Source organism: Triticum aestivum, chromosome 2B, assembly GCF_018294505.1.
Source record: "Triticum aestivum cultivar Chinese Spring chromosome 2B, IWGSC CS RefSeq v2.1, whole genome shotgun sequence".
NCBI classification, from domain to species: Eukaryota; Viridiplantae; Streptophyta; class Magnoliopsida; order Poales; family Poaceae; genus Triticum; species Triticum aestivum.
The window spans coordinates 598,166,877-598,181,976 of record NC_057798.1 but is presented as its reverse complement, the minus strand read 5'-3'; positions in this window follow the sequence as shown (position 1 = coordinate 598,181,976).

The following is a 15,100-nucleotide window of genomic DNA, read 5'->3' as shown; positions in this document are numbered from 1 at the left end:
ACGCCACACCCCTCCCGATGAATAGGACCCCCGTTTCGACCGTAGCGCTCCAACACAAGTCCGTTTCATCCGTTTTGCGGTACGCCACACCCCTCTCGATAAACAGGACCCCCGTTTCGACCGTAGGAGGTCCGTTTCCTTCGTTTTGCAGTACGCCAGGCCCCTCCCGATAAACAGGACCCCGTTTCGAACGTGGCCGGTCGAACACAAGGCCATTTCCTCCATTGTGCGGTACGCCAGGCCTCGTTTCCATCGCCTGTTCCGTCCAAGCCCTCCTGATGAACACGACTACGCATTCCGTTCTGACCCAGCCGGTTGGCTCCCCAAGAACACAACGACGATGCTGTTTCTCCGTTCCGACCCAGCCATGTACGTATGCGCGAGTAGGCGTTAGAGACCCTGCCCATATGTATGTATGTGGCCGTATTTTATTTCTTGCACCCTCGCCGCTGTACATACGTGTACATGCTACGTGCACGCCTCTACTACAATACGTGCGTGCCTCTACATCTACGACACGTGCACGCCTCTACATCGACCAGTATGTACGTACACGTTCGCGACCAGAATGACAACGCTACGTACGCTTCGACCAGGTGGGTCCCGACTGTCAGGCACTTCCTTGCGTGCGAAGATGTAGCTGGTGGGTCCCAACAGTCAGGGGGAAACGTTTTTTCATGAAATACGGTGGCCCGTCCGGGGGGTCCCCGCTTTCAGGTGGAGGAATAATTATTTTGCGCGTAATAAGGAGGCACTTCCTTGCGGCCGCCGTGGACCCAGCTGTCAGCCTCTCCACGCACAGTACTCTTCCGATGGAAGTCGGTCCTTGACCACATTGACCACGCCGCGTCGAGAGCACCACGGTGCTGGACGATGGCGAGGCCTAGGAAGGGGACGACGCGGAGCCGAGGAAGACGCAGCAGTGGATGCCCACGCGAAGAGGAGTACGAGGGTGAGGCTGCCGGCGCCGCAGAATAACAGGGGGTGTGGGTGAGTAGAGGGATGGCCTGGCCAGCGGTGGGAGTAGTAGGGGGCTGTGAGGCCTCCGCGGCATCACAGCCGGCCACGGGAGGCAGGAGCATGCGGCACGACCGGCGCTACTTTGGGCGGCTGGTGCACGAAGACCAGAGGTTCAAGAAGCACTACGGCTGTTGGATGGACATCGTACGGTCACTGGAGCTAGAGTCGTTCATATTGACTAAGTTGACAAAGCCCTTCGTCCCCGTAAACTTAGTAGGCCCACAAGTCCGCCTCCTACCAAGGTGAGTCCCAGCTAGCAGGGGGAGTATTCATTTTTTTATGCGTAGGCATTTCCGGTGGGTCCGAGCTAACAGCGGGGGGAACGTTTTTTTTTGCGAAATACAGAGACCCTTCCGGTGGGTCCCAGCTATCAGGTCGAGAAATCATTATTTTGTGCGTAATAAGGAGGCATTTTCCTGTGTGGGCCCGTCAGCCTCTTCCGATGGCTGTTGTTTGTTGACCATGTTGACCTCGCCGCGCCGAGAGCACAAACGCGGTGGACGAGGGCGGGGCCTAGGAAGAGAACCACCCGGAGCTGGCGAAGCCACCGCAGCGGATGCCCACGCTGAGGGGAGAACGAGCGCTGACTGGTCGGCTGCAGGGTGAGGCTGACGTCGCCGGAAAATAATAGGATGTGTGGGTGGTTAGAGGGATGGCCTGGCGGCAGCACAGCCAGCCACGGGTGGAGGGAGCGGGCAGTCCCGCTGGCGCTGGTTTGGGCGGCTGGAGCAGGAAGATCAGAGATTGAAGAAGCACGGTGGCCGTTGGATGGACATTCAACAGTCACTGATGTGTGTTGACTGAGTTGACAAAGCCTTGCGTACGCGTCAAAAAAAATTAGGACAACGTCATCGTCAACCTAGTAGGGCCAGAAGTCAGCCTCCAAATCTGGGGAAAATAGCATACAGCCCATTAGCCATTATTTTCAATAATTTACAGCCCATTTGCTAATTCTTAAGGATATTTGAAGCTCATATTCTTTTTATTAGCATTACAGACCATATATTCTGGGCACTGCTAAAAAATTCAACGAAATTTTGCATATTTCGGTGGGGTCTGAACTGTTTTAATCACAAAATATTGAGTCATGTTAAAAATAGTTTTCAAAAAATTATATCAAAATAAAATTCAAAAAACAATTCTCCGCAAAAAAAATGAATGAAATTGAGAATCTTAACTAGCAAGATGCCCGTCCGTTGCACGGAACATGAAGATGCATTTGTATGAGTAGTTTATCTTGTGGGTGAAAAGATGATATTTTAATGTAATTGCTAGTTGGCTTTGGTTTTTATAAGAGTAGAGAGTAGAGAATTCCTGAAAAATGTTATTTTAATGCAATTGCCGGTTGGCTTTGGTTTAAAAATTTAAAGCCCATTTCTTACAACTTATAGCCCTTTTTCTGGGGAAGCCCATTTCTTATCCCTCCTCCTCGTCTAGAAACATTTGCAGCCTAGCAGGGCTAAGAAAAGCAAGTAGGCCTCGGTTTTGGTATTATCCAAAAAAAGTGGCCTAGCCAATTTTAGAAAGAAAAAAATATCAACTGGGCTCGTCATGTTCTTAATGAAAGCGTAAGCGTTGTCTAGACGGACCACAGCCCCCGCACAACACGCAGTTGAGCTCCGTCTCTGAAACTGAAAAACAATTGGGCGAGCTGCTGGGTCCCTGGTGTTATCCGCTCGTTGTGTAATTTTCTCGTTTATTGACTACATTCACAATGGCGTGGAACCTAGTTGTCAAACAATTAGGAGGAATTATTGTTTTGGCTTGTAATAATGAGGCACCTGCTTGCGAAATGCAATGACCCTGGTGGATCCCTACTGTCAGACTCTCCACGTACAGTCATCTCCTGATTCCTCTTGGTTGTTGACCATGTTGACAACACCAGACGGCGGCGAACACAGCGAGCTAACCAAGGCAGAGAACAATGGCAAGGCCTCGGATGGGAACGAATAGCAGCCATGAAAGATGCGGCAGTGTAGTGGCAGGTCGAGGGGAGTACGAGGGAAACAACACGCAAGTCAAGCATACAAATGGTACAAAAAGCCCAAGGATTAATTTTTCATCAAATTTCTAGACAAAACCCAGATTGAACATGACAGTAACATCTAACCCAACCACTCTTTTTTGCAGTCACAAACAAATGGATCGGTCTGATCCATAAAATCAACATCCTGTGCAAGAAAATTTATTTTAGGATGTCTACAACTTGTTGTAAATAGAAGCCGAGCACGTTTAGAAGCCCATTTGTCCACCTGAAACTTCTTTTTTTGCTGTTCAACATGTTCGTCCGTGAGAAATCTCTTGCTGTGAAAATTAAGCTTCATGGACAATAGTAACCTCGCATTCAACAGGAAGAATGTGACAAAGCTTCTGTTTGCCAGGTTGGATGCATATCGTCCCATCGTTATTGTCCTCAAACGAATGTCATGAGAACTGAGAAAATCCTTGTGCTTATTACGCCAACGATTGGTTATATGTTTTTGTCCATGTGGTTCTGCCTAAGTAGACATGAAGATTGAAAATAGTTAAGGTCTGAAAAAAGAGTATGTCGAAAGAACGACAGCTGAACAGTTAATTCTAGTACAATATATACAGGCTTTCAATGTGCATGAAATCATCACCTCTATGTATAAATTCTCTAGAGATCGAAAGCATCGCAGCAAGCCAATAATTATGTCCAGATCAAAACTATACATTCTGATATATATGATATTGACAGAATCCAGCAGCATTGATAGGCTATCAATGGACGAACTCTTTATTGAGCATATAACATAATATTAGTAACCAAAGTGTACTCCAAGATGATATAAAACTTATGCGCATAAATGAAAAATGCAGCATATGATTACAAATGTGTAGATGATAATATACGGTACCTGAAAAGGTGAGGAGCCAAACACCAACTCCTTGTGATTATTAAACGGGTCACAAATTACACCCAAGGTCTCCAGTTTGGGCGCAGAGACGATAGTTATTTCTGAAGGTGTACAACAATTATGAAGGAGCAACCTTTCAAGTGAAGGGGCATCTTCGATGATGAGCTGCTGTCCTTCAAAACAAATTCCAATGCTTTTAAGGTGAGGTGACTTTATTTGGAGACAACTGATACCGATTTCTATTCCCAAAACAATCAGCAAGCGCTCCAGGGCAGGGCAACTAGACTGGATGATGTTGTGCAGTGAGGCCTCCGACAGATAAACCACCACAAGCGAAAGTTTTTTTAGCAGTGGGAGTCAAAGCATTTGTACCAGATCGTCTGGTAGATGGCACCGGGCGAAGGTGGCGGTGTGGAGAGAGGAGGAAAACCGCGAGATGGACAACGGTGGTTTGGGCACGAATTCTTGGTATGTTCGTGGTATGAAACTTTCGTGGTAATGGTAGAACTAAAACTGCTGGAGTTTTCCGAATTCAGGGGATGTCAGCCAAGTGTCCACCTTGCCGGGTATGGATAGCAGGTAGCTTGTCGGGATGCAGAGGCATTTAACGGGGCCCTCCTGGTGAGAAGAGACAATGGCTCTGATGAGATCAAATTCAGGAAGGACAGATATCTGACGACAGTCGAGATTGAGGGGCGCGGTGTGCCATAGAGGGCGCCACCGAGTTGAGAGGACCTGTGTGCGGCAGCAATCCTTGGTGGGGGGAAGCGAGATGATCTCCTCAAGGATGACGTCTGGGAGATCGCTGATGCGGTCCACCGGAGATTCTACCGGTTCCTCAGATCCGGGTGGGGGGGCTTGCCGCTTCTCCCCGCGCTACCGGGTGTGGGATCTACAACCGGCATCGCCGCTGGTGGCAGCCTCATCTCCTTGGCGCTGGGGCCAGCCGACTCCATTTTCCTTGTGGGCGTCGCGCCGAGCTCACGGGTTTGAGCAGAGTAGCCAGAGACGAGCCTAGTGGCCGTGAGAGTCGGCAAGAAAGATGGCTGGGGATTTCTGTAGGAGTGGAAGAAGAGGAGCAAGCGTTTTCTGTATGAGTGAGGAAGAAGGTGAGCGGGGTTTTCTGGACGAGTGAGGAAGATTGGGGAGCGGGGGGAATTGGGTGGGGAGACGGAAGCGGGAGAGCGAGTTGTTCGTGTTTATAAGGCACGCTGCACTAACTACTCGCTTTTTCCCAAGAACTACTCTCTTCTTTTGCGTTGCTGCATGACTGGCCATGCATGCAGGATGCATGTGCCCGCCGGCCACTGCATGCGCCTGGTTTGTTGCTAGGCCTATTTAATATGGTGGTTATGGAGTAAATTAAGGAGATTTATTTTCTCTGTGTGCATCCACCTAATTAGATGATGCGGTACTGGATGCAGACACTCACATTAAACTAACATTCAGAAGAACAAAAGTTCAGCATGTCTATGCATCTCAATGATTCACCATACTATAACCAATATACAAAACTATGAGAAGGTGTGGAAATAAATAAAATCGATCGATGCTTCTCTGAGCAAAGGGCCTCCCCGCGCACTCATTAATTTCCTAGGCATGCTTGTTTCTTCTCAATGTTGCGAGCACTTTGAGCATGTTGGCAACTCCACAGCTATCTAGCTGCCTCATCTTGCAATTGATGCTGAGACATTTACAGCAAACACATGAGGCAATAGAGATGAGTCAACATGGGTCCATATTGTGCAGTTCCCCTGATATCCTATTCATTGTCCTAAATCTGAAAAGATAGGAAAATAGTAGCTATACTTAAACGGTGTTGCAAAACAGTAGCACATATCAATAGCTTGGCATGACAAAACAAGATCATCTGAATGACGGGGATACTGACCTGCGTGAGGAAGATTACATATAATTTCATAAGTCCTTAGTCGATTTCCACCTTCAGCTGCACTACTTGTTTGCTCCTCCAGACATGACATGATCGTTCCGCACTGCATTCAGCAAGTCAACGTACGAATAAGCTAATTTCATCTTGCGGTGGTCATTGTACCTAGTTACGAATGTAGGAATACCTGGAGCACCATGAGGTTAGCTAACAGTAGGTAGATGCAGCCATATAAATTTTGTGTAGTGCTACAAAAATTGAGGTTTGTATCCCTTCCCGTTATGAGAATTCTTCTTGAAGTTGGTAGAATGTGACGGCTTGTTCTTTGCATCAAACTTGCCTTTCCCCTGAGATTTGTTCTTGTTGTTTTGGGGCTGGTTGGGCTAGAAGTTCTTCTCGTGTACCATGTGGGAACTAGAAGCTCCCTCGGTGACCCGAGCACGTGTGTATTTTGCTCTCACCTTCTCCTCCAAATCAAGAGTGCTAATGAGATCCAAAACAGAAAACTCATGTCTCTTGTTTTTCAGAGAAGTAGCAAAATCGTTCCACGAAGGTGGAAGCTTGGCAATGGTGGTCCCAGCAACAAATTTGTCCGGCAACACACACTTAAAGTACTCATGTTCCTTAGAGAGTGACTGTATCTCATGATTCTGCTGAACAACAGAGCACTCATCAGTCATCTTGTAGTCACAGAATTGCTCCATGACATACAACTCGTTGCCAGCGCCCGAGGGCCCAAACGTGGCCTCGAGCGCAGCCCACATGTCTTTGCCGCTGTCAAACAACATATACGAATCCACAATTGAATCATCAAGAACACTCAGCAGGGCGGCTTTGAAGAGGGTATCCATGTTCTGAAAAGCTTCCTGCTATGTAGGATTAAGATCGTTGTCGGTGTCAAAACCGGCGAATCTCGGGTAGGGGGTCCCGAACTGTGCGTCTAGGCGGATGGTAACAGGAGACAAGGGACACGATGTTTTTACCCAGGTTCGGTCCCTCTCGATGGAGGTAAAACCCTACTCCTGCTTGATTAATATTGATGATATGGGTAGTACAAGAGTTGATCTACCACGAGATCAGAGAGGCTAAACCCTAAAAGCTAGCCTATGGTATGATTGTTGTTCGTCCTATGGACTAAAACTCTCCGGTTTATATAGAACCGGAGAGGTCTAGGGTTACACAGAGTCGGTTACAATGGGAGGAGATCTTCATATCATATCGCCAAGCTTGCCTTCCACGCCAAGGAAAGTCCCATCCGGACACGGGACGAAGTCTTCAATCTTGTATCTTCATAGTCCGGGAGTCCGGCCAAAGGTCATAGTCCGGCCATCCGGACACCACCTAATCCAAGACTCCCTCAGTAGCCCCCGAACCAGGCTTCAATGACGATAAGTCCGGCGCGCAAGTTTGTCTTCGGCATTGCAAGGCGGGTTCTTCTCCCAATTCCATGTACCTATCGGATAGTGTCCGGCTTCTGGTGCGTGTTGCTCTCCTCAGCTTCTGTGCCCTAATAATGATCATCTTCCACATGTCAAACGAATGCGAAAATCCAGGGCCAGGGGATATTTTCATTTACCCCTCCAGCTACGTAAATGAGCCGCCCATAAAAGAGACGGGGATTTAGATCCAATTCACACCACCTTCCCTCCGCAAGTATTCATTAGAGCGCTTTCGACAGAGATCCATTACACCATGGCCGGTCGAAGCAGCTCCTCCTCTCGCCTCTCCAGCCCTCGGCCCGGAGATTGGGAGTGGTGTTCCATCCCGCATAGCAAGCTAATAGTGCTTCAATCCAAGGGGCTCCTCCCCCCAGCATACATGGTCCTAGTTTGAGCCGGGATCGCCACCTATAGTGGCGGAGAGCAGGCGGAGAGCGTCCCCAATCCTTCTCAAGGAGAGCGGGTATGCCTAGTCCCCTATTTAACAAGAGGACTCGGATTTCCAATTCATTCGTTTCTCCGAGGGTTACTGGATTTCTACGGCCTCCAGCTACACAACCTCACACCTGCCTCCATTCTGCACGTTGCGGGCTTTGTGGCCCTCTGCGAGCTGTTCCTGGGCATCGTGGCCCATTTCGCGCTGTGGAAGAGGTTGTTCTACCTTGTGCCCCATTCTCACGAGGGGTCAATTTATCAAGTGGGCGGAGCCGAACTATGGCGCATCGCCGGGACCGGATATCTATCCGGTACCCCAAAGAAGGCGTCCGAGGACTAGCCTTCGGAATGGTTTTATATGGACGACGTCCCCCTGCCGGACCCCATACGGGTCGGCCTTCCTGAGTTTAACAACGGTCCATTGAAGAAATGCTTGAGCTGGCACCCACGAAACCCTCAGAGGGAAACTAATAGGGACGTCCTTTACCTGATGAGCCGGATAAGATTGTTGGCTCATTCCAGATTGACCATGATCGAGGTCATGGCCACATGCATTACACGGGGGATGCAGCCACTTCAGTACAGAGGCCACCCCATGTGGGATTTCAACGGGGAGGACGACGCCACCCGGTGCGGTCGCAAGGGGCCGGATTCGGCCGCCACTCTAACGAAGATCTTATCCGCTCTATACAAGGGAGAAGAAGAGGAATTCCTCCGTGTCAACCCACGGGGCGGATTCTCTATGTACAGTCCTCCAAGCTGGGTGAGTGAACACTTCCACACGTCTACCCGCTTTCAGAATTCCCATAATTGAGTACTTAGTCTAGCGACGTTAACGCAGGAGCTGCGCCAGACTATGAAGGAGATAAGCAGCCCTCCTCCGCAACCCGAGGACCCAGGGCGGTCCCTCGATCCGGACTCCCAAGAGGACCCAGACTTATGTGTGTAGCTAATTGATGGGGTGTTTCATCAATTGAGTAAGGACAACACCTTGGTGGCCATTACGGCCGACTATCCCGGACTACTTCCAGCCTCAAAGGTAACCGAGACCGAAGTCCCAGTACTTTCAAGAGGATTCATCCATGCTTTATTTTGATTGCCATAAACCAATAGTGTTTCGCTTTGTAGGGGAAATCCTTGAGGCGGAGGGCCGAGCCCGTGGTGGGTAGCCAACAAGGGCCATTGAAGCCAGGTGGGCTAAAAAGAAGTGCGGAACGGATCGAAATTCCGGCGCAACGGTACGGCGTGCAATTTTAACGCCTAGGGTTTATGCCCTTAAGTCACACTAACGCCCATGGTCTCCTTAGGAGGAAGGGCACCCGCCGGACTATATCCACCGGCCAGGCTTCAAAGCTGGGTCCGGAAGCGGAGGCGAACATGGGGGGCACACCGGACGCTCCTCTGACAGAGGACGCGGACCGGCTATCTGCCACAAATTCAGAGGTGGAGAGTGCCGTGAACCACAGGCGTCGCCGGGCTGTTCTTCGTGACGCATGCTTTTCCCAAGAGGCGTTGGACGCCTTTAATACGGGAGATGCGTGTCTTCGTCCCGCTTAAAATGGTCTAGCCAGAGCCATGGAGCAGTATGTGAAAGACATACGGGTGAGTAAATCTGATGGTTATATATGTCAGTAGCCCCCGAGACTTGAAACAGTTAAGATAACTGATTTAGGGATCATATGTTATACGAGATCTTTCAAAGAAGAACACGCAACTGTCCCAGGAGTGCAAGGCCCAACTCGAGGCCGCGCTAGCCGCTTCAGAGAATTCCAAGGGGACCCCCTCAGGTAATGTATACTTCGAAAGATAATTCTGCTGTGGAGTGCGGCATATGTGCAATTCTGACAATAACAGTGTAGATGGGGCCGGAGTGAATCCGGACAAGCAGCAACTCCTGCGCCAGTTAAAGGCCGGTGAGAGCATGCTGACAAGGGTGAGGCAAGAGAAGAACAAGCTTCAAGACGCCAATATCCAGCTGGGCGAGGAACTAAAGGATGTTCATGCTCAGCTGTCTGATTCCGTAAAGGAGAATCGGCGACTTCGCGCGGCATTTTTAGTAAGTGCTTAAGCGAATATTCGAAAAGGGAGTTCATCGAGGAAGTCGATTGACAGAGCTATGTCTGCAGGTGTGCTGACAGGTCGTCCTGCGGAGGAGATGCCCAGTTCAGCGGGGGACCTTCTTCCCGAGCTGTTGCAGCTGCACGAACGAGTTCGGCACGCGATGCAAGGCGTCGTCCAGGCTATGTGGCCATCCCTCTCCATGCTCGAAGGCCTTGGAGAGCTTGCGAAGAAGCTGGAGGGAGTGCGGCAGTGCTTCCGGTAGTGAAAGATATTGGCCTGTCATCAAGGTGCCAGGAAGGCCTGGGCCATGGTGAAGACTTGGTACACGAAGGCTGACCTGAACCATATGGCCGAGGTCGGCCCTGTGGGGCCTGACGGAAACGAGATCCCTGTCAGTTTAGTGTATGGCTAGGTAGAGCTGGCCGCCAAGTATTCTCAACAGGACTGTAAATTAGACAGCCTGTTGGATGGTATTGAAGAAGAATATACCGAGTCAAATTGACTATGTAATTTAAAATGTCATGTGAAATGCCTTCTAGCCGGATTGTAGATCGTTTGTCATTGCGGACCTTTTCGCTTCAACCTCTTGACCCGATAGTCCGGAGTGTGTCCGAATGCCTTCTCGGTCATGTAAGAACCGGGGCATGCATGGATACCAGGCGTAGGGGTCATAAGTGCTTTAGCAGACAAGTGCCCAACTAGTTATGTTATATTACATGGTTAGTAAGAAACATCTTCCTGGGAGAATAGTTCCGTTAGGGGTTCCTTTCCCTGGGAGGCATGCCCTAAAGTGCATGTCCGAACTATGAGAAAAAAGCAGAAAAGCATCTGGGGGCAGATAAATAAACAAGAAAAATCATCTTTTAGTTCACCGACCGAATATTCCCTTCAGAACGCTAGCTTTGGCTTCACCCAGTCTGAGGTACACATCCGGCTGACCCGGCAGTAACAATCGCAGAGGTGCTCCCTTTACCACCTAGCCGAACAAACGGGAACGTAGGGGTAAGCACAGGAGCCAGGCAACCCAGCTTGGCCAAAACTTAAGTCATATCGATGCATATAATGGTGTATAAAAGGTTCATGCAGAAGTGTCACACATGTTTTGGGCATGAGGCCCGTTTATATAAACTTCTGATAAAGAAGCCCCCAGGTATAATGAGCGCGGGTGGCGCGTCAAGTGTGTGCGAACAGCGTGCAGGCAAGCCCCTAAGGGCTTGGGGAAAAATGTAGGGAGAAGGAGAGAAATACCAGGCAGCTAATTTGAAAAAATAAAAAAGGAGACAGAGGAAGGAGACGAACACGGAGTCCGGCGCTAGGCGTAGAATCTTCGTAGGCGTGCTGCGTTCCATGGGTTTGGCTCGAGTCGGTTGTCCGATGCATTTCGCAGACGGTACGCTCCACTAGTCAGGACTTGGTCGATTATGAAGGGACCCTCCCATTTAGGCTTTAGTTTGTCTTTTTTCTTGTCCGGCAGGCGTAGAACTAGTTCGCCAATGTTGTAAGTTTTGGCCCGTACTTCTCTGCTTTGATATCTTCGTGCCTGCTGTTGATAGAATGCGGAACGAGCTTTTGCCACGTCACGCTCCTCCTCCAATGCGTCCAAGCTGTCCTGCCGATCGAACTCGGCTTCTCTTTCTTCGTACATGCGCACGCGAGGTGAGTCATGAATTATGTTGCAGGGCAGGACTGCCTCTGCGCCGTATACCATAAAAAATGGTGTGAATCTGGTACTGCGATTTGGCGTGGTCCGCGGCCCCCAGAGTACGGAGTCAAGCTCCTCTACCCAGTGCATGTTAGATTCCTTAAGGGATCGCACTAGTCTGGGTTTGATGCCGCTCATGATGAGACCGTTGGCTCGCTCGACTTGACCATTGGTTTGAGGGTGATAGACTGAAGCGTAGTCGAGCTTGATGCCCATGTTTTTGCACCAGAGTTTAACTTCGTCGGTCGTAAAGTTTGTGCCATTGTCAGTGATGATGCTGTGGGGGACGCCGTAACGGTGTACAACCCCGGATATGAAGTCTATCACCGTTCTGGATTCTGCCGTCTTTACAGGCTTGGCCTCTATCCATTTGGTGAATTTATCCACCATGACCGGTAGGTATTTTTTCTTGTGGGTTCCTCCTTTAAGGGGTCCAACCATGTCAAGCCCCCAGACCAAAAAAGGCCAAGTTATGGGTATGGTTTGTAGGGCGGTAGGCGGCATGTGCCTTTGATTAGCGAATAATTGGCAACCGACGCATTGCTGGACTAAGTCCTGAGCGTCTGCCCGGGCCGTCGGCCAATAAAATCCGGTACGGAAGGCCTTACTTACAAGGGCTCGGGCTGCGGCGTGGTGCCCGCCGAGTCCGGCGTGAATTTCCACTAGAAGGTTCCGCCCTTCCTCTTCGGAGATACACCTTTGAAGGACTCCGGTGGTGCTTTTCTTATAAAACTCTCCTTCGTGGACTTTATAGGCTTTAGATTGCCGCACTATGTAGTGTGCCTCATTTTGGTCCTCGGGGAGTTCCTACCCAGTTAAGTAGGCTAGGAATGGTTCTGTCCACGGGGCAATTACTGCCATTATTTCGTGGGCTGAGGGTGTGACTTCATTGATGGAGTCTTCCGTTGTGTCATGGTGTTCTGGGTCAAGTGATGCGGCCTGGTCTGGTTTGTTAATTCTGGATTCCCCTTCCCACTGTACGGATGGCTTGAATAACCTTTCCAGGAAAATGTTGGGGGGACTGCGTCGCGCTTTGCGCTGATGCGTGCCAAGATGTCTGTTGCCTGATTATTTTCCCGGGCTATATGGTGGAATTCCAGCCCTTCGAACCGAGCTGACATATTTAGGACGGCGTTGCGGTAAGCTGCCATTTTCGGATCTTTGGCGTCAAAGTCTCTGTTTATTTGGGATATCGCGAGGTTCGAATCCCCACACACCTCTAGGCGTTGAATGCCCATGGAGACTGCCATCCGGAGGCCATGTAGAAGGGCCTCATATTCGGCTGCATTGTTAGAGTCTGTATACATTATCTGGAGTACATATTAGACTATATCTCCTGTTGGGGACGTCAGGACGATGCCAGCCCCCAGACCTGCCAGCATTTTGGAGCCGTCAAAGTGAATGGTCCAGTTGGAATATGTGCCGTACTCTTTAGGGAGTTCGGCTTCAGTCCACTCTGTGACAAAGTCAGCCAAGGCTCGCGACTTGATGGCTTGTTGTGGCTTATATGTTATGTCGAACGGGAGGAGCTCAATGGCCCATTTGGCAATCCGGCCTGTTGCATCGCGGTTGTTTATGATGTCTTTAAGAGGTACTTCAGAGGCTACTGTTATCGAACACTCTTAAAAGTAGTGTCGTAGCTTCCGGGATGCCATGAACGCTGCGTATGCTATTTTTTGGTAATGTGGGTACCGGGACTTGCATGGAGTGAGGACCGTGGACACGTAGTACACTGGTTTCTGGACAAGGAATTTGTGTCCGTCCATTTCTCGTTCAACGACGAGGACTGCGGTTACAACTTGGTGAGTTGCCGCGATGTATAACAACATTGGTTCGCCGATGTTTGGCGCGGCCAGGATAGGGTTTGTTGCCAGTATGGCTTTTATTTCTTCGAATCCGACCGTGGCGACATCCGTCCACTCGAAGTGTTCGGTGCGCCGGAGGAGGCGGTAAAGGGGTAATGCCTTTTCCCCCAAGCGGGAGATGAAACGTCTTAGAGCCACCACGCATCCAGTTAATTTTTGTATTTGCTTGAGATCTTTTGGAATATCCAATTGTGACAGAGCTCGGATCTTGGCTGGGTTTGCTTCAATTCCTCTACCGGATACAATGAAGCCCAAGAGCTTTCCGGCTGGTACGCCGAAAACGTATTTTTCTGGGTTGAGCCTAATGTCATATGTTCGAAGGTTATCGAACGTGAGCCTCAAGTCGTCTATTAGAGTTTCGACGTGTTTGGTTTTGACGACCACGTCATCCACGTACGCTTCAACTGTTTTGCCGATCTGGTTGGCCAGACATGTCTGAATCATGCGCTGATATGTTGCGCCGGCGTTTTTGACTCCGAAGGGCATCGTGTTGAAGCAGAACGGACCGTATGGGGTGATGAATGCCGTTGCGGCTTGGTCTGACTCTGCCATCTTGATCTGGTGGTAGCCAGAGTATCCATCGAGGAAACACAATGAATCGTGTCCTGCAGTGGCGTCGATGATTTGATCTATGCAGGGGAGGGGGAAGGGATCCTTTGGGCAGGCCTTATTTAGGTCTTTAAAATCGACGCATAGGCGCCAGGATTTCTCCTTCTTTGGTACCATCACCAGGTTTGCAAGCCAGTCCGGTTGTTTTATATCTCTGATGAATCCGGCTTCTAGTAGTTTGGCTAGCTCCTCTCCCATGGCTTGTCTCTTGGGTTCGGAGAAACGCCGAAGAGTCTGCTTAACGGGCTTGAATCCTTTTAGGATGTTCAGGCTGTGCTCGGCCAGTCTGCGTGGGATTCCTGGCATGTCTGAGGGGTGCTAGGCAAAAATGTCCCAATTTTCTCGTAGGAATTCTCTGAGTGCGGCATCTACATCTAGGTTTAGTTATGCCCCGATGGAGGCCATTTTTGTAGTGTCGTTGGATGGACTTGGACCTTGACTATTTCGTCTGCCGGCTTAAAGGAGGTGGACTTGGATCTTTTGTCGAGTATCACGTCATCCCTGTCCACCGTGGAGCGCAACATAGTTAGTTCCTCGGCCGCTAGGGCTTCGGACAATGCCTCGAGGGCCAGTGCGGCTGTCTTGTTTTTGGCGCGGAGCAATGTGTCCGGATCACTAGCGAGAGTGATGATTCCATTGGGTCCGGGCATTTTGAGCTTCATGTACCCGTAATGGGGTATAGCATGAAAAATTGTGAATGCTTCTCGCCCTAACAGAGCGTGGTATCCGCCGCTGAACGGGGCCACTTGAAATGTGACCTCCTCGGATCTGTAATTATCCGACGTGCCGAACACCACATCCAGTGTGATTTTCCCTAAACAGCACGCTTCCCGGCTGGGGATTATTCCTCTAAAAGTTGTGTTGCTTCGCTCAATGCGGCTCCAGTCTATTTCCATTTTTTGCAGGGTTTCCTCGTAGATGAGGTTCAGTCTGCTGCCGCCGTCCATGAGTACCTTTGTGAGCCGGAAGCCGTCCACTATCGGACTGAGGACCAGTGCAGCTGGTGCTCGGGCAGTCCGGAATTTAGGTTCGTCACTGGCATTAAAGGTAATAGCCGTGTCACTCCATGGGTTTATTGTTGCTACTTGGTAGACTTCGGTAAAGGTTGCGGAGCATTCGTTTCCTCGCGTTGTTTGATGCGAATGTCTCGAAGACTGTTGACACCGTACTGGCGTTTCTGGGGTGGTGTTCTGCGGATTCTG